The 19186-nt window shown below is 47.6% G+C and overlaps 1 protein-coding gene across 1 annotated transcript in view; it reads right to left on the bottom strand.

Moving 5' to 3' along the window:
- The window catches only part of Rptor (regulatory associated protein of MTOR complex 1), a 301156-nt gene that overhangs the window by 111623 nt on the left and 170347 nt on the right, over positions 1-19186 (bottom strand). The window lies entirely within an intron of this gene.

Genomic DNA, 19186 nt, shown 5'->3' with positions numbered 1-19186 from the left:
CCTTGACAGAGAGGGAAAGCCTCAGGCTCAAGGAAAGTGGGCAGGCCTCCTAGGGTCCCTAGCATTCCCATAGTTTCCACAAATCTTCAAGGAGACAAGAAACTATACAGGCTCACCCTCAGCAGTTTTCCCTCTCCACTGAAGACACACCAACAATTTTCCTGTTGCCCTTGTGTGTGTGTGGACAGAGAACAGTTGCCAACACACAGCTGTACAGTTCTACACACACAGCACAGTCAACGGGGCTCAGGGCACACCTCTGTGCTGTCAGGGGATCCACACATTTCAGCCTTCCTCCACAGCCCTGTTTAGGTTCCTCTGCTGCGGAAGAGCTGAGGAAGAGAGTTCTACCTGGCACAGCCTACTCATCCTGTGGTCACTCAGCTGGTCCATGAAGAGTACCAACAGTAGGAAGGACAGATGGGAATCACATAGCATGTGTATGCACGGAAAGCCAGGCAGACACTCAAGGCAGAGACTGGGGAGGGAGTGAGCGCTTCCACTGTGAGAAGGGAGTGAAGAAAAGCTGTGTTGAGTGCTAACCCAGGAGCAGACACTGTATCCTGACCGGGCAGAGCATCCATACCTGTGGCAAGCACGTGTCCACTGGAGACCAGGGCAGTTCAAAGCCCCAAGGTGTGGGCATGCTTCTTCCTGCTCTGCAGCAGCTTCATTACCCACTAGGTAGCATGTTTAATTATATCTGACTAGAAACTCTTTCTTCCTCCCAGAAGGAAAATGTTCACAGTGATTTGGTTTAGAGACTAGACTGTGATTTGCTATTTATAAGGTGGAACAGATTAATAATTCCCATTATAGTCACCTACTTGATGGTATTGTCAGTAAGAACAACTCAGTGACAAAGACTCAGGAGCAGAGGGGAGCAGGGCCAGGCTACCCACCTAGCAACAGCTATGCCAAGTAAGCGCTTTCTTGCTAATAATTCCATTTGGTTTAGAAACAAAAATATTTCCTTATATCCAAGGGGGTCTAGTGATAGGACAGGAGAGGGTAAGTGGAAGAGGGGGTAAATGACAGAGGACATTTACATCAGGTTCATTTCCAAAGCCTGGAATGCTATCACAGAGCCTAGTGCTGAACATGTATGGGGACCATTTAAGTACCTTACTAGAAAGAGGAACTTGGCACGGGGCATTGGGGACTGGCTTGCCCTTACTCTGAGCATGGGCTCCTCTTTACCTGCTCTTTTCCATGGAGACCACCACATGGAGGAACGCGCGCATGGTGGCTGGGCTCACCATCAGCTGCCTTCACAGGACAGGGAGGGACAGAAAACTATGGGAAAGAAGATGCCCATTCTCCCTGGGGCTTCTCCCCACCGAGCTCAAAGATAAGATGTTTCCATTACTATAAAAACAAGCCCAGCTAGGAAGGCTCTCTCCAAGCTCTCATTGTTCTCTGAGTAAGGAACAGGACAATCACCATCTTCAACAGTGTGTCCTCACTGCCTCCTATTGACACCAGTTTCAAGTATGCAGTTCCCAAAACTACTTTTCAATAGTTCGCTAAGACCCATTGGAAGCTTGTCCTATAGGTGACCATTTACTATAGAGAGAAAGTGGCCACCTTAGCCAAGGAGAACACAGGTTTATTGATACCGATACACTGAACTCAGCCTCCAGTATGACTGACACCATAAGACTTACAGACCCCTTACCTGGTCTTCCATAGAACTGACAGTGTGGCTAGCCACTGAATTCAAAAGTACCTCGAGAAGCTGGGAATACTGTGCCACCCACACTAACCAGCTCAGCATCAAAACACTATCTTCTGGTGAAATCTCAGGGCTTTGGCTTCTACGCAGTCCTAGGTATAAGCAGGAAGGACCAGGAAAGCTTCTCTTTAGATGAGTGAGCCCAGAGGTAAGTAACTACCAAGTATCCATAATGGGCACACTCCTAACAAAGGTCTGCTATGTCACTCTCTGCTTCACTTTAAGCAACAAGTATATACTTAAGCACCCTGGGTCACACCATTTAGAGAAGGTTCAAGGAAACCATGGCAACCTTCAGTGAAACCAAGAGCATCCACACTGGCAACGTACAGACTCTCGTCTCTATCTCAGGGCATAGCTGGGAAGGCATCGGTCAGTTCTCTGCTTTCCACTAGAGATTAGGGTCTCTGTGTAGCCCTCGCTGTCCTGAAACTCACTGTGTATACCAGGCTGGCCTCAACCTCACAGATCCACCAGCCTCTCTCTCCTGAATGCCGGGATTAAAGTGCACTACTACCAGGCCTGGCCTATCAGTCAATTCTCTTCCTTCCTTCCTTCCTTCCTGCTTGCCTGCCTGCCTTCTTTCATCCCTCTTTCTTCCTCTCTCTCTTCTTCCTTCCATCCTTCCTTCTTTCCTTCCTTCCTTCCTGCCCCCCACCCCCTTAACATATGTGAGTACATTGTCGCTGTCTTCAGACACACCGGAAGAGGACATCGGATCCCACTATAGATGGTTGTGAGCCATCATGCGGTTGCTGGGAATTGAACTCAGGACCTCTGGAAGAGCACCCCTCTAGCCCCTTATCAGTCAATTCTAATCTGGAAACTTAATAAGTTTCCAGTGGATGTACTCAGGCAGAGTGTTGTTTTATGAAAGCTGTTTAATAGTTATTTGTGAATACCTCAATAGTGCAATACGTGCTTTGTACTAATAAGCAGAGGAACAAGTCAAAAATGGCACAGCCAAGATCACACTCAACACATGCAAGGCGAGTACTAGGAAGAAGCTCTGTGCAGCGAGGGGATGCTCTTCCTATCATCTGAGTTGAGTATGTGAGGATCTACCCTACTTGAACCATGGGGAACACTTGAGACTCCCATTTCTTTGCTTATATATTGTCAGCCTTGGGTGGCACTAGGACGGTGAGTCCCAAGGTGACAGCATCCTGGGGGCTGGTGCCTTGTGCAGTGTGCAGCGTTTTGAGGAGAGGTATAGGGCCTATAAGAAGCAAAGAGACTGAGCGTGGTCTGTCTTCAGACCTAGTCAGTTAACAGGAAGAGCCCACATGCCTGGAGTCAGGTGAAGTCACCTTGTTTTCTAAGGGACAGTCTCTGGGGATGTGAATAGAGCTTTGGTCCCAGACAGCCACTGTGAGCAGAGCATGAGTTGTCTGGGTTAGGATCCCACAGCAACCCGAACCCCACCTGCCCCCTCCACCCACCACACTTTCCCCCTGAGATCAACATGAAGACACAGGCAAAGAATCTGCCCAGTTGCTACAGAAAGATTAGTTACGTTGACTGGCTGACCACCTGTCTAGTGAATGAGCAGTGATGCGGCTGCTGGCTCATATGCAGATAGGTCCTTCTTGGGACAACAAAGGTAGAAGTGAGCCCACTCCTGTACTTTAGAGCTGTGGTCTCTGTGCCCACAGGGAAACTGGGAACCTATCTGGATCATCACAGGCTGCAGTAGGACCCAGAGGGATCCAACCTGAGACCACATCCACGCAGGAAGCTTCTCGGCCTACAAAGGCCACTGACAAGCACAGGGGCTCTTTTAAAATTTAACTCCTCAGTGCTAACCAAGGACAAACTTAATGTGGAAAGTGATCACAGGATTCAAAGATGAGAAGCCAAACTCTAGTCCCAGCTGTGCTGTGGCTGGGCAACTTCTGCATCCTGTGTCTCGGCTCTGAGTCACAAAAACTAACCTTATGTGCGACACACACACGGGACTAAAATAAAACAGGTCACACTTGCACAGCAGATGCCGTGGCAGCCAGATACCTCCTTGGCAGGGGCATGCCGCCTCCTCAGCTCTCTCTCCCGCTGTGGCTGTCGGCACGAGGGCTTGTTCCCATCTTGTTCCCATCTTGCCACAGATGCCGCTCCCTGCAGCTCTCTGATTCCTGCCAGGGCTCGTCTTCCTTGACTTCAACACCCAGGCTATCGCTGCCAACCACCGGCTGCCACAGAGTGACCACTTTTAAGTTTCTCCACTGCTATGCGCGTGATGACCTCAGGGTGGGATGAGTTCTGGAATGGCCATCTGGCATCAGCCTGGGCCATGCTCTCTTCATCCTGAAACCCATCATGGCCCTTGTCATGACCTCTGCAGTCACGCAGCAAGACTCTGTCCACTTCCCTTCTCCACTGAGTTAACAGACAGGCCCGTGTTACAACAGTGGTCACCCAAACCTCAGTGTGAAGACATTTCTGGTCCCATGCATTATTCCTAGGAGCATCCCGCCATCTGTGTCTCGCTAGCATAGTGAGACACCTATTCCTCACAAGGCCCTGAGGACAGACAGACTGGCCCAGGGCTGCAGGAGGGTGGCTTACAGAGGTAGGCTTACAGCGAGCAGACAATGCCCATGTCTCTGTGGCCCTTGTGAGCACAGAGCTCCCCTGTGCTGCCACTGTGTTCTCTGCTTTCAGAGCTAGAAAACCACAGGCAGTCAACAGGAAAGCAAGTTTCCCCGCTGCTCAACCTTGAGTGTCTCCACTTAGAATCTCTAAGGACTGTAGCTAGAAGAGCAGGCTGAGCACTTCCCAGCTCTACCTGGGCACATAACATGGAGGGGGAGGAACATCCAGGCCTCTGAGGGGCAGAATAAAGACTTCTGTCCAATGCACCCAAACAGAAAATTCCCTCGTGGGCCTGGAAACCATCAATAACCGAGCAAGTTGAGGGCTGAGCGTGTTTGACCTGTTACCACTCTCCATCCATTCTTCCCCTGGCTGGCCCAGTGCCACATCACAGTGCTGGAGATGTCAGAGCTGGCCTGTCTGTCTGCTTATGCTGCCCAAGCTCCTTCGTGGGTCAGAGTCTCTGGCTCCCCTGGGGCCTGGTCCCACTCACCGTAGCAGTATCTTCATCTAGTCTGTGTAGCTCAAGATGCCCTGGACATGACAGCTTAGTGGAGCTCCTGCATAACCTTCAGATCTTTAACAACATCCATTCCTCGAAGCCCTTGCTTGTGTTCTTTTTATTATTTATTCACCGTTGCTCCTCTATGCTAATCTCTGCTGTAACTAGATAATAAATTCCTATGGGCAATGGCTTCCTTTCCTCGATATGTATCAATCTCCTTATAGTTTTTGGCAGAGTGCTGAGCACACTGCATAATCTCAGCAGCCCACAAACCTGAGTCACAGAACTTCTACTTGAAAACAGCGGCAACTCCCACTCATTCCTAAGACTCCCCATCGCCCAGTGGATAGAATCCTAACTTTTAATGGCAGCTGGCAGCTGTGGATGGGGACAGGGAAGGAGTCAGTTTAAGCGCTATTCTTCAGCTGTGTCCTCAGGGTCCGTCTCAGCTCTTCAAGTGAGCAAGGTAGAAGAAAGGGAACCTGGCCATCCCAAGAGGGAGTGCTGCAGAGATGAGGTGAGACAGAAAAAGAAAGCAGCTTGCCTAGTGTGTCCACCTGTGATAATTAGCTGCAGCTGTCAACCTGCCACACACAGGTTCACTGGAGTTGTAGTGAGGAATTAACTGTCCGGTTGGCCTGTCGACTGTCTTATCCTAAAAGTGGGTGGCACCATTCCCTGAATTTAGATCAAGGCTGCTTCCAGTTCCTCTGGTACCCTGACTTCCTTGCCATGATAAATTCTAAACTAGAGCTGTGAGCTAAAAAATCTTTTCTCCCCTTGGTTGCTTTTGTGAAGGTATTTTATCACAGCAAAGAAAATGACCATGGAACAACCAAGCAATATGGGTGCTAACTCAAACGTTAGTCTTCCTCAAATTATTCCCCCGCCCACCCACCCTGTCACATTTCAGCACCATATTCTAATTCCTGGACCTTCCTGGTCTAAGGGCAGAGTCCTGGACCAAGTAACTCTGTGTTCTGACCCTTCTACCTACCTCCTCCTAGTACCTTCTCTGTTGTCCAGGGCCTGCAAAGTCTCTGCTGCCTGCCCCACAGAACGTTGTGGTGTCTCTGTGCTGTAACCAATGTGCAGGCTGGCCTCAGGCTTGGCACAGTGCACTATGCTCATGTGCCCATGTGTGCTTGGTCAATGCCAGAATCATTGCTGAGGGACCACAATGCTCTGTGTGCACAAAAAAACCCTCCAGCTTCCATGAAAATGGCACTGTCCTATCAGAGACACGCTTTTCCCACAAAATAAGGACATAAGAAGACAGTCATAAAATGATACAAGTCTCACTATCTAAAATCCACTATAAACCCAGGAGCACATCCCTCGGCTGGCTCAGTTTGCACAGCAGCAAATAATGTGTGACATACGGAGACACTATATGTAAGGGCATGCTGCATGCTTGTCATAAATGCCCACAGATACAGGAAACAGTTTGAAGGACCCACCACAGTACTGAGTATCTTGGCAGGGTAGAAATTATGGGTGTTTTTAAAAATCCTTTTTGTTTATCTGTGTTTAGTGATACACTGCTAAAAACACAGTCCTTATATAACAAAGAAAAATAAAACCCATTTTTTCCCATAAAAGAGAGGCAGTTTCTAAAAAGGGAAGACCTTTAAAAGCTACATATTTTGCACCTGTGTAAATGGACCAAGTCAGTCAGGGTGTGGTGGATCTCTACTTTTCAAATGACCATAACGAGGTGACTGTGGAGAACGCTGTGGGTTCACTTACTGCAAGTGATTCGTTATTTGGAAATGCTCTGAGACAAAGACCACAGGAGGTGGTCCAGCAATTTCTTTTGAAACCCAGGGTCAGTGCATAATGGTTGGCTCAAGTAGGGCATGAGCTACTGCGTGCACACAGAGCCCCCTGAAGAGGCCGCACTGTGGCGAGCTCACGTCTACACAGACACTTCCTTCTAATGACTTAGGGTTGTAGGGCAGAGCGTTGAAACCTGCAGCTAATTTGCTGGACAATGGGTGTTTATGAGACTTGTAAAAATATTTTTCACTAGCTAAATTAGACCACAAACCACATGCCTTGACATGTCTTCTACAACCTAATAATCTCCTATGCTGCCTGACCTCCTCAAAATGTACACACTCTAGACATTCATGGATATCAAGTGATTGTGAACCTGTGGCCTACACTGTGACCCATGGACAGTCTCAGGAGTGTGCTGTATCACAGCACTGTATCAGCACTGCCCAATCCCCACCAAACACTGACACTGAGAAGCTGTTACCACAGCACTCCATCGAGTCAGGCAATGAACAATGCACAGATCTCAGGGTTTATGGTTTCCCATGTCCCTAAGGGTTGATGACATCTGATGATTCAAATCAGTCTTCTTGGATTGTCAATAAAAAGGCTGTGCATGTGCTGAGAGGACGTGGCAGTCAGCTTTCAGTTGTAACACACACACACATACAGACAAGGACACAGCAGCCACAAAGACTGCCCTCCATCTGCCTCTTCACAAAGGTCCCACTCTCAAGAATTCATTTAAAACCTAGTTATCTTCCAGGGCCCCACCTCCAAATATGAGGGCTTCAACTAAGAACTCTTAGGGCACATAATTCAGCCCACAGAATCCAGACCAGGAGACGACAGAGACAGAACAGAATACCTATAAAAAAAATGCCCATGCACATACTGAGGTAAAACTGTCAAAGCTGGTGAGAGAAACCTTAAAAACAGTGAAAGGGGAATATGCAGGGAGAGGAAGGCCACACAGCCAGCATAGGTCAGAGCTGCCTCTTCCTCTACAAACTACAAACCGACCGACTGACCGACCAACCGACAGATAGACTGACTGACAAGCATGGTGGTTGCAGACAGCAGCCAAGGCCCCCAAGGCACTGAGCTAGCAGGAGGCCACCTGGAAGGGCAGTCCTGGCTGAGGTCAGTGAAGAGTGGGTGTGCACATCTTCAAAGATCTCAGTGGAGCACAGCAACATGTGTGAGGGTGACATGGGCCCCAAGATTTGTATTAACATTCAACAGCAATGTAACACATTAACAGAAGAAGGGAGGATGCTCAAACCTTAGCAGCCATGGCCTTCCTCGGTCAGATGCAGGGAGATTTGGGCAACAAGTTTTAGCACCAATCAGTGAAGACCAGGCAACCCCCCCCCCCCCCATAGTGGCTAGCCAGGAAACACTCACAGCTTACACTGTGCCTAACAACAAAACACAGAATATCTTCCCCCCCACCCACCCTTGACAGCAGAGGCTGACTGCCTGCCTAGCTTCATTATTTACATTTAACACTGTACTGGAGGTGTTAGACAGTTCAATAAAGTAAGAAAAAGAAACAAGAAATGCAAACATTGGAAAACTGTATGCATTTGCAGAGGGTGTAATTATAAACACAGATCTATGGAATTTGCAATACAAGGATCAGAACCCGGAAGTAAGTTTAGTGTGTTCAGAGGAAACAAGGCCACTCTACAAAACACATCATATTTCTATATGTGAACATACAATTAAAAATCCTGACACTAATAAAAACAGTTAATACCACAGAGGACCCAGAGCAAAGTAGTCCTCACATGACAGTGATCTCAGATACTGAAGTCATTACTAGGAAAGTACAATGAAGCACAGTGAACAGCTATGTAAAGGGTTGGGAGAGCAGAGTCAGAGCAGGAGAGTTAGCGGTGCTGGGAGCACAAGGCATGCACAGAACGTGGTGGCGGGGAGTGGGGTGGGGGTGGAGAGAAGAAAAAGTCAGAGCAGGAGAGTTAGCGGTGCTGAGGGCACAAGGCATGCACAGAACAGAGCGGGGGCGGGGGGTGGCGGAAGAAAACCAATTACAAAGCATCCCGAGATTAGTTTTTAAAATAGGCATGCTGCTGGGTGTGCTGGTGGCATGTGCCATTACTCCCAACACTTGGGGGACAGAGGCAGGTGATCTACAAGACTTTAAGGTCTGCCTGATCTACAGAGTGAGTTCTGGACATAACACCCATTTGTAGAGAGTCACTGTCTCAAAACAAACAACAAAAAGTACAGTGTGTTCAAGGGTAGGACACCCGGACCCTCAGAACAGAGACTCCCAGCCAGAGCTACAGTAGCTTTTTAAACTAGGATGGATTCTAAAACGCTAAAACTTTATGAAATTCTTGGACCGTCAATAAACAAGCCTCATAATTCAGTTATATTGGTCAACAGTGGTACAGGTGGAAGGGCAGAGACAGATCAGCAGAGTAGAGAGGAGTCTCACCTCCATAAATCACCTGTCCAAGGTGTCATGTGACCAGGGAGCAAATATGGCTTTCTGTCTATGCTCCAGCTGAGACAATGACCAGACAAGAGAGAGAACTTTAAACAGTGTTACACAGAGTATACAAAAAGTAACCTAAGATGCAGCACAAGCCTGAACAAAAATGAAAACTGCATAACTTTTAGGAAAAAAAAAATCAACAGCCCTGGGAGAGTTGGGCAGATGTTTTGTGTGGGACCCAGAATCACAAATAACAGAAGAAAAAGCCATGTCAGGCAAAAGCACAAGGTACAGACACAGCTCTGACTGCTAATGTCCAAAATACAGGACTCCTGAAGACAAACATAATTTAAGGACTGGCATGATACTGAACACCCACTCACCCATTTTTACAAAAGAACACGAATCAGCAGCAGTGACCCATGAGGGCATTCGGCACACAGTGACTTTAAGTTCAAGTCACAACTTGAAGTTAAGTATGTCCTCTGGAACGCTGACCCTAAAACTGCGGGACACCAAGCGTGGACATAGACTGAGAGCTGTAGCACATTCACACGCCTGCTAGGATGGCCCACCATGATAAAAGAAGAGTTAGATAATTTCTCTTACAGTATTAAATGCACGCCCACCACACGCCCAGCCACCCCCCCCACAGGTATTTATCCAGGTGAAACAAACCCTATTTCTACATGTGACTGGCTATAGTGTAACAGTGATTCACAGTGGGTAAAGCAAATCGACAAAGAATAGGATGTGACTTGCAGTAAAAGAACGCAGCATCAATTACTTGAAGCCAAGAGGCTACGCTGATCAAACCTGGACACGCAAGAGCTCTGCCTCCATGAAATTCTGGAAAAGCAACTCTAGCATATGGGAAGGCAGACCCAAAATGGCCTGTGCTTGGGGGTCTGGAGGGTTAGTGGGGTGGGTGAAGTAAGAACACTGCAGATCTGCCCTGGGGAAACAGTGGTTCCAGGAGACCATATACTTGCCAAGCTTTATCAAATCAGTTAACTCTAGGTTTACTGACTGTCTCTTGATAATGCTGATCTAAAACCATGAAAACAAAAACAGGGCAACCATGGCATTTCAAACAGGAGACTTGTTTTCACCCCCAAATCCACAGGAAAGACAAAGAAAAATGAGCTCGGATGGGAGCACTGAGGTTCAGGAAAGAATGAGGGTCCTCAGAAGGTATGAGTGTGTGGTTAATGCCAGTGAATACTAACTCTGGAGGGCAAGAGTACCACGTACAGACAATAGTGATGTGTGTGTGTGTGTGTGTGCGTTGGGTACAGACAATAGTGATGTGTGTGTGTGTGCGTTGGGTACAGACAATAGTGATGTGTGTGCGCGTCAGGTACAGGCAATAGTGATGTGTGTGCACGTCCGGTACAGGCAATAGTGATATGTGTGTGCGTCGGGTACAGGCAATAGTGATGTGTGTGTGTGTGTGTGCGTCAGGTACAGACAAAAGTGATGTGTGTGTGCGTCGGGTACAGGCAAGAGTTGAGAAGGGACTCGCTTTCCTAGCCAGCAATGTGACTGCAGTGATAGGCAACATCTATGCTCCGAAGCCGACTCTTACTAAATAGAAGCTGTCACCAGGAAGGCTGGTCAAGGGCTCTGCTTCACTGTGGCCTCACAGTGCTCTGCCAGGCAGCTGTACTCACTGAGGAAGCACTGCACTCTGCCTCACACGACACACCTGGTTCCTTAGGACCAAACCCCTGAGCTGGGCAGAAATGAAGTCTGTGCCATAGAGAGAGGCTGATATGTACCACGCTGGGGCCTGCAGGCCTTTGTTTTGATGCCACTGTGAAGAAAATGGAAGCAGTTCGTGCTGTATGGAGGCTCCCCTGGCAGGCTTTCTCCAATCCTCACCTGTGACATCACTCAGTGCTGAGTCTCTCTGTGTTGTGCATGAGAACAATCCATGGCACTCCTGTAGGAGCGGTGTGGCAAGCACTGAGGTGATTGGCACCTCTCACCTGTCCTCTGCCTTTATAGGATTTGTGTAAGGTTTCCTGGGCAGGAATGACCCACGTGGAGGTGAGGTGAGGACACAGGAGGCTGGGTGGGGAAGGCCTCTAGGTGGCAAACAGAGATCTAGTCTCCTGTTTTTCGTGTCCCAACACTCCCTCCAGCTCCTGGCTTCCTTTGCACTGCTCAGGCCTGGGCATCTATTCCATCTAATCCACCGTACACTGAGCATTCTGAGTCATGGCTCAGAGGATCGTGACCTGAGCATGTTGATCAACTGGTCATTTCTCTGAGGGACTGGTGATCCATGCATGCTGATTTTTTTTTTTTTTAAACCACAAACAGCTGTTACAACTGCTGGAAAGAAGCATACTTTAAAAACCAAGCCTGTATTTTTCTAGTGATTAATAAGAACCAGTCTACATTGTTTCTCTACCTGGACAGCAAAGTGAATTACAAACATGGTCCCTATGCCTGTGACAGAGAAACCCAAATACCTTCCTGAGTGAGGGTACTGGAGGGAAGGGCATGGCTCAGATGAGATGCTCACTGCACTGCACTGCCTGCTCTAGTGACTGGCTCAGATGGCTCACCCACTCTGCATTTCCTATTTCCCTGGCTCTTAAAAGGTAGATGACAATACTCACCCTCACAGGTACCATTAAAAAGGAGATATATGCCGGGTGGTGGTGGCGCACGCCTTTAATCCCAGCACTTGGGAGGCAGAGGCAAGTGGATTTCTGAGTTTGAGGCCAGCCTGGTCTACAAAGTGAGTTCCAGGACAGCCAGGGCTACTCACAGAAACCCTGTCTCGAACCCCCCCATACACAAAGCCCTTATTTGGACACATACCAGGTATTCTGCAAATTTTATCTTAAAAGGTTATATATATATATAGAAAAACCAAACCATGCAGTTTCAAACCCAGAACCAAGCCCACCTTAAGGGCAGTGGGCACCTGAAGGCTAAGTGGCCCTGCAGCTTTTGAAGTAGCAGGAGGAGCACCAAGGGCAGCTGGCTGCTTCATACACAGCCGCTGGCTCTTTAGGCTGTATTTACACAGTCGATGTTAATCATGAATAATTGTTGGACACGCTGTGCCTCTAGTGATCAGAATACTAACTGACAGTCTCCAGGATCAGGCTCAGCATTCGTGAGATCCCTGGAGCTTTCTGAGAACCCTAATATTTCTAGCACTGTTTAAGCGTTTCATTACTTTGTTTCAGGGCTGAAAAATGCCCCTTAATTTGCAAGCATGGATCTTATTGCCATTCTCTCAAAGGATTCGGAATATAAATATGCACTGCAGCACCAACAGGCTTATTCATCAGGCAATAGGTGAGTGCGGATAATTAGAATAGAGAAGCCGTGGAGGGCTCATGCAAGTCACTCTTTCAGACACAGTAGCTTAGCTGAAGACACATCTTACCTTTAAGGCCACTAAAGTCAGGCCATGGAGGCCTGGGCACAACATGGATGGTTGATGAGAAAAGTCTAAGTGGTAGGCAGGGCACATGGGCAGAGGACACATGTGCAGATGCTATAGAGCTAGCTGCCTACAGTGGGCTCCAGGGAGAGGTGCCCCAGGGAGACAGCCATTCCCCTCTGGGGTAAGGAAAAGCAGGCAGCCAGAGGCCTATTGTTCTCAGCCCATCTGAGCAGAGCAACTTGCTGTAGTGGCCAAGTGGACTAGAACCAGTCACGTTCCTAGTGTGACACAGATGTTTTTAACAGAAAGGACACCACAGGTGGTGAGATGTATGCAAATGAATTTTCAGATTCCTTAAAAAGCCAGAAAAACTAACTAAAGCCAGATCTAACTAAAGCCCAGATAATGTTGTGATTATGTGCTGCTACAAGTCTCCCAGTTTCTACTTATCCCGGGGCTCAATCAGGCCTCGAGAGTGCTGATGCTCAGGGCTTCCCTCTGTAGCCTCTCACTAATGTTCAGGGCTCAGGATTCTGTTCAGAGTAACGAGCAGCTACAGAACGAATGGACTGAAACCAAAGAACTGAAACCCACTGCCGTTTGCTCTGATAACCGTAATGAGACAATCTATCCTCTCAATCAATCTGGATCCAAGGTCAGCACAGTGAGGAACGCATGGGAAGGTTTTCATGCTCTATCTGTGAAGGCCACATTATACCTGGAGAAGACACGGGGGTAGACTAGCCCACACCACAGCCACCCAGGAATTCATGCAGGCCCTGGAGTCAAAATGATGACAGATGCCCTGTCAACTGTAATGCAAATGAGATCTGGAAAACTCAGAGCCACCTCTCTGGGAAAGTGTACTAGTCACAGTGAACGGGTCATGTGACCATGTATGTCACCCAGCCAATTACACAAACCTCTGTCAATATTGTGCAAATGTTTTTATTAAAAATCTCAACTATTCAAAAATTTATATATTTTGAAATATTCCATGGTTCTTGAACCATCAGCTTTTATACATTTTTTAAGAGAACACTCACGCTTCCTGGATGGGGAGGCAGGGCTTTTGCTCCTTGGGGTTTTGAGTACAGCTAGGAAGGCAGCTGGAGTAAATATATACCCGTGGGTATATGCACAGACTCAGCTACTGCTTAAACCCAGGGCATGAGGGCTCTAAGGAGACAGGCAGCCCTAGATGCTTTGAATCAGACCTGAAGCAGTTTAAGTGCTGACCATGCAGCAGAGCAACCAGCAACTATTCTATGACCACATCACTGCAGTGAAGTTCTTAAAGAGATAAAACTATTACAAGGCTTTTTAAGAGTTCTGGGGCACCAGGTCTGGCTTGGCTCGGCTGGCACAGTGTAATGAAATGTGGAAGCCTGACCTGAGGAGACTGTCCTTCCTGTGTGCCTTGGCCAGTGAACTAGACTGGCAGCCTAGAGAACCCTCCAAGTACAGCAGAGCCACAGCACTGAAATAGAGGAACTTGGCTCCTGGGTCTTACTTCCAAAAAAGTATCCCTAGGCTCCAGTGCCAGGGAATGTTGCCAGTAGCATGCTGGTGACTATATGCAATTGGGATGCTGGAGAGGCTCGTCCTCAGCCAACAGTCCCAATGCTCTCCCTGCAGAGCTGTGCACAATGAAGCAATGGCGACTGAGCATGGGGATCCAGAACAACCGCATGGAGACACTCAACTCTGAGTGTCAGCAGCAGGAGAGCAGTTCCAGTCACAACATGTCTAAGGCCTCATGGTTGTGATGTCCCTCCACTCTGGGTTACACTTCCTCTAACCTTCCAAATCTTGAAGACATGATGTTCTATGGTTTGGATATGCCTTGAGTGTGTCCCCAAAGTTTCAAGGGTTGACATTAGCCCACACTGTGAAGTACAAAGAGGATAAAAACTGAATCCAATGTGGTGTGCAGGCCAAGCGGCTGCTGGAGGGGTTTAGGACTCAATGAGGTCAGTGTGTGGTATCCTACAGTTGAATTCTGGGGGCTTTAAAAGGAGACACAATCACCATACACACACTTGCCCCTGTCTTCACATTTTATATGCACAGCCTAGGGACTCTTCCAATAAGACCTCACTAGAGAGTACTCCATGACCTTGGAGGTGCAGAATGGTAAGCTAACAAAACTCTCTTTTCTTTCTATATTCTGCTCTGTGGCAGAGTGTGTACATGGGTTAGAGCCCAGGGCTTTGTCCATGCTAGACAAGTGCTGTGGTAATGTATGTTAGAAACCCCAAAATGGCCTAATACAGAATGTAAGCCTGTACACAAATTAAAACACGGTAACAAAAACAAAAGCCTGGTTCTGCTCCACACCCTGCTACAGGCTACAGACAGCTCTGCTTTGAAGCCTCTCATGGTGGTGGTGAGGGTAGCCAAGAGGGCTGTGGTCCTGGAAATCTGGGTCAAAGCTTCTCTCTTGTAAAAACTCGGCAGAATACAAATGTATACCACTGGTATGAAGTGGTCCGCTGGCTGTGGTGTAGAATCCCTGTGGACCAGGGAGCGTGGGGTAGACGGTGCAAAGGTGCACTGCCACAAAAGCACAGGCACTGCATAGACACTGCTGGCTATGGTAGGCACAGTGACAACACAAAACAGAGCTGGGTCACTCGAAACTTCCTCAAGTATAGCAATCCTGCCAACTGCCCCACACATCCACAACCTCAGCACAAGTGCTCTTGAGCTACGTCTTGACACTATCTTCCCAGCAGGGCTGCCTGCACTGAGGCAGAGGGTCACACTGCCCATCGGTGTGCGCCATGGCACTCCATATGCAGAGACACCAGGGAGGCAATGCAAAGACTCCTCCAGGAACAATCCCAGCAGGCTGCAAGCTATAGGATTTATGGGAACCAAAATGGGAACATTTTGAGGAGATATCCAGATGATAGCTGAGTGGATGAAACGAGGGTCAGACAGCTCCAGTCATCAGAGGATTCTGCTGCTTCCTACTCGGAAACCAAACCTCCTTATGGGACTGAAATACAATTGGGAAAAATTCTAAAACTTTTCCTTTTAAATGGCAACATCCCTCAAGCAGACTGCACAGCTGGAAAAATCCCTATCATCTCAGAATTTATCTAGTGGGCTGTGGCTGGTGGCCTCCAGGACGTGCATCAGGCTCTTTCTTAGGGTGGGATAATTCTCAAGTTTGGAATTTGTCTTGACATAAAAATATAAATATGATTCACCCATTCACATTCAATTTGACCTTTGCCAAGCCACAAAGGATAGCAATAATATGGTATTTTGAACAGCAAATGTTGACCTGTGCCTGTTTCAACTGAAATGGATTGCTCTCAATGGCTCAGATCCATGTCAACACCTTAAACACAAACATAATGGAGACAGAGCACCTGAGTCTTGTCAAGTCAGTCTCAAGTCTTCCTTCCATGCATCTTCTCAGTTCTGCTTTTACATTTCACAACTGGAGCTGGATTTCACCAGCTGCATGGAGTCAACATTGCATGATGGTGTCACTTCAACCCCAACATCTGTTGGAAGATCCTGCTAGGATCACAGTCCACCACACATGCAGACAGCTCTCTGAGCTTGGTGCAAAATGGAGAACTCCCTTTCTCAGTGGGCCTCCCTCTTCTCTCCCTCTTATCTAGAGGATGATCCTATACAACGCTTCCTGCAAATGCTGCACACATGTCTGGCTCAGCCCTTCCTGTCATATGATAATTAGGTACTGTGTTATAACCAATCATCCCTTCCTACCAGTAATCCCAAAAATCTCTGAGGAAATTTACATAGCCTATAGCCAGATTACAGGTTCAAGCTCCTCTCTCCCAGTAAGAAGGCCCTCTCCTCATGCAAATGAAGCATTCCCACACCTCCAGCCTAGCCAATACTGTACATGTGCCCTGATATCCCTACCCATTCCTCAGGACCTATACAGCCCTTGTTCACCCGAGTAAAGCTGAAGCTGAGCCAGAAGTCACTCCACCATCTACGCTGTCTGAACCCTGCTCCACGCCCTCACCCTCTTGGGCTGCTGGCTGATGACCTCAAGGAAGAGGAGACCCCACAAATGTCCATGTTCTCTCACTGCAACTCCTCTCTGCTAGGCACATTTTGAAACCCGACTACTCTCTTGACAATACATTAATTTTCTTTAACTTAAAAACAAACATACAAACAAACAAACAAATGACCATTGGAGAGATGGGTCAGTGGTTAAGAGCACTTGCTGCTCTTATAAAGGACCTGGGTTCCATTCCCAGTACCCACACAGGAACTCAGAACTGCCTGTGACTTCAGTTCCAAGGGATCTGACACTACTTTCTGGAATCTGCCAGTGCTAGCACTAGGCACACATGTGGTGCACACACATGCATGAAAGAAGCACACCTAAAATAAACTAAAAAAACCCCACACTTAGTGTTTTAGTATTTGCCCAACACTGTATCATCACTTGTCAGAGGAGGAGGAGGAGGAGGAGGAGGAGGAGGAGGAGGAGCAGCAGCAGCAGCAGCAGCAGCAGCAGCAGCAGCAGCAGCAGCAAAGAGGACCCTGTGAACTCACCTCCAGGCACCAAAGAGCTGGTCCTGCCCACTGGAAGAACAGTAGTGTTAAGACAGGGTAGGAAAAGAAAAAAGGCCAGCAGCAGATGCTGGGGTCCATCGGGGAAAGCAATGCTTGATGCAGTGCTGGTCTTTTTTGCCAGCGTAGAAGGATGCCCACTATAATTTGTCAGGCCTCACTGGCTAGTTCTAATAATGAATGAAAAATTACTTGCCCGTGAAGCAGAAAAAAACCACTTCTTATCTTAGGCCCTCACCTTCCCTGGAGTTACTTTTTTTTAATGTTTATTTATTTATTTCATATATGTGGGTATACTGTTGCTGTCTTCAGACACAAAAGAAGAGGGCATCATATCTCTTTCCAGATGGTTTTAAGCCACCATGTGGTTGCTGGGATTTGAAGTCAGGAGCTTTGGAAAAGTAGTCAGTGCTCTTACCTGCTGAGCCATCTCTCCAGCCCCTGGAGTTACTTCTTGTCTGGTCATCTTGCTGACAGTACATGTGACCTCTGCTATCCCCCAATGATTCTGGCCAGCACCCCTTAGGGCATTGCAACCTACCTCCACAATTAAGGTAACTTCATATTTTTCCTGTTACATAGCAAAATGACTTCCTTTGGTGTGAGCTCTATGGCTTTAACATACAAAGCCATCTATCTATGGGACTACAGGTAGAACATTTCCTTCTTACTAGTCCCTCAGGTCTCTCCCCACAGTCCTGACCTGACCAACTTGCTCTTCCATGCCATAGGTCTGTCTTTTCCAGAATGTGATTCTTGAAGACTGGCTTCTGCAACTACCTGTGGGGTGTGTGTACATGTCTTGTAGGAATTTTTAACCCCAATAAGCCTATATAAAAACAGCACAATTCCGTTATTATAATTATAAGCTATGTATCTAGATTGGGCAGATCTAACACTATTCTAACTTATTCCCCAGCCATGAGGCCCTTTGCTACTTGTGGTTTCTCCTGGCCATGCAGTTTTGTTCCATCTTGGCTGTTATCTCCTCTTTTTTTTGGTCTTCTCTCTTTTCTTTCTTGTTCTCCTCTCTCTATGTCTCTTATCTTGACCTATAAAATTCTGTACCTTTAGTTTCAGTGTTTTCTCTAGCCCATGTTGCCAGGTCTTAAATTTAGCTTTCTGGTGTATATGAGATCTTCTCTTTTCTTGCTGATAGCATTTTGTGATACTCATGTAACATCATCTGGATATTCTGCAGGTTTCAATTTTCTTTTTGTTTTAAAAAAACTATTTATTTTATTTTATAAAATAGGTGTGCCTCTGAGTGAATGTGTACCACATGCAAGCAGATGCCTACGGAGGTCAAAATAGGGCAGCTGATCCCATGGAACTGGAGGTACGGGCAGTTCTGAGCTATCTTGTGGGCGCTGGGAATCAGACCTGGCCCTCTGCAAGACAGCAAATTCTCTTAAGCGCTGAGGCATCGCTCCAGCCTCATTTTTGAAGGGTGAAGCCCTAGGAATAATGCAGCTGGGTTACAGGGTCACACCCTGAAAAGACCAACAGCACGACTCAGCACTGCAGGTCCAGAAAGGCCCTGGGCCAAGGATGGTGACACACCAGGAAGACTCTCTGAGGAATGCATTATCTGTGTCCTATAGTCCTTCCCAACTGCCCAACTGAGATAGGCAGAGATGGCAAGACTCTCCCGAGAGCATGTGAACCAGCGTTGCCCGGCCCTGCTGCTGCACCGATTGCTGGTCTCAGTATAGTCATCATTTTGGTCCCTGATGACATATGTACAACATTTGTGAGCATCAAGAACACAACAGATAGAAAGGGACATGTGGTGGGTGTCACCATCCTGGGAATCCATGGGTCCTACCACCACTTAAGATTTTAAGAAAATGTGCAAATGTGTTCCCAAGTCACACTCTTACACACTAAAAGACAGCACTAGTGTTTGTCATACTGTAACTGAGAACATGACATCTGAAGTCCCGGCCTCTTTCCACTGCGTCTGTACCAGGCCAATTGGCCATTACATGAGGACAGCTTGCTTAGCTTTTGAATGAAGGGTCACTGACAGTTCTGAAGCATCGCCTGCCTGCCCAGCTCCACTGTCTACCAGTTCTCATCCGGTTATGGATCATTCTGTGGCTTCCGAACCATTAATAG

The sequence above is a fragment of the Mastomys coucha genome, unplaced genomic scaffold, assembly GCF_008632895.1.
Source record: "Mastomys coucha isolate ucsf_1 unplaced genomic scaffold, UCSF_Mcou_1 pScaffold5, whole genome shotgun sequence".
Lineage (NCBI taxonomy): Eukaryota > Metazoa > Chordata > Mammalia > Rodentia > Muridae > Mastomys > Mastomys coucha.
Note: the sequence above shows the minus strand (reverse complement) of the source record. Positions and strands in the feature narration are given on the sequence as shown.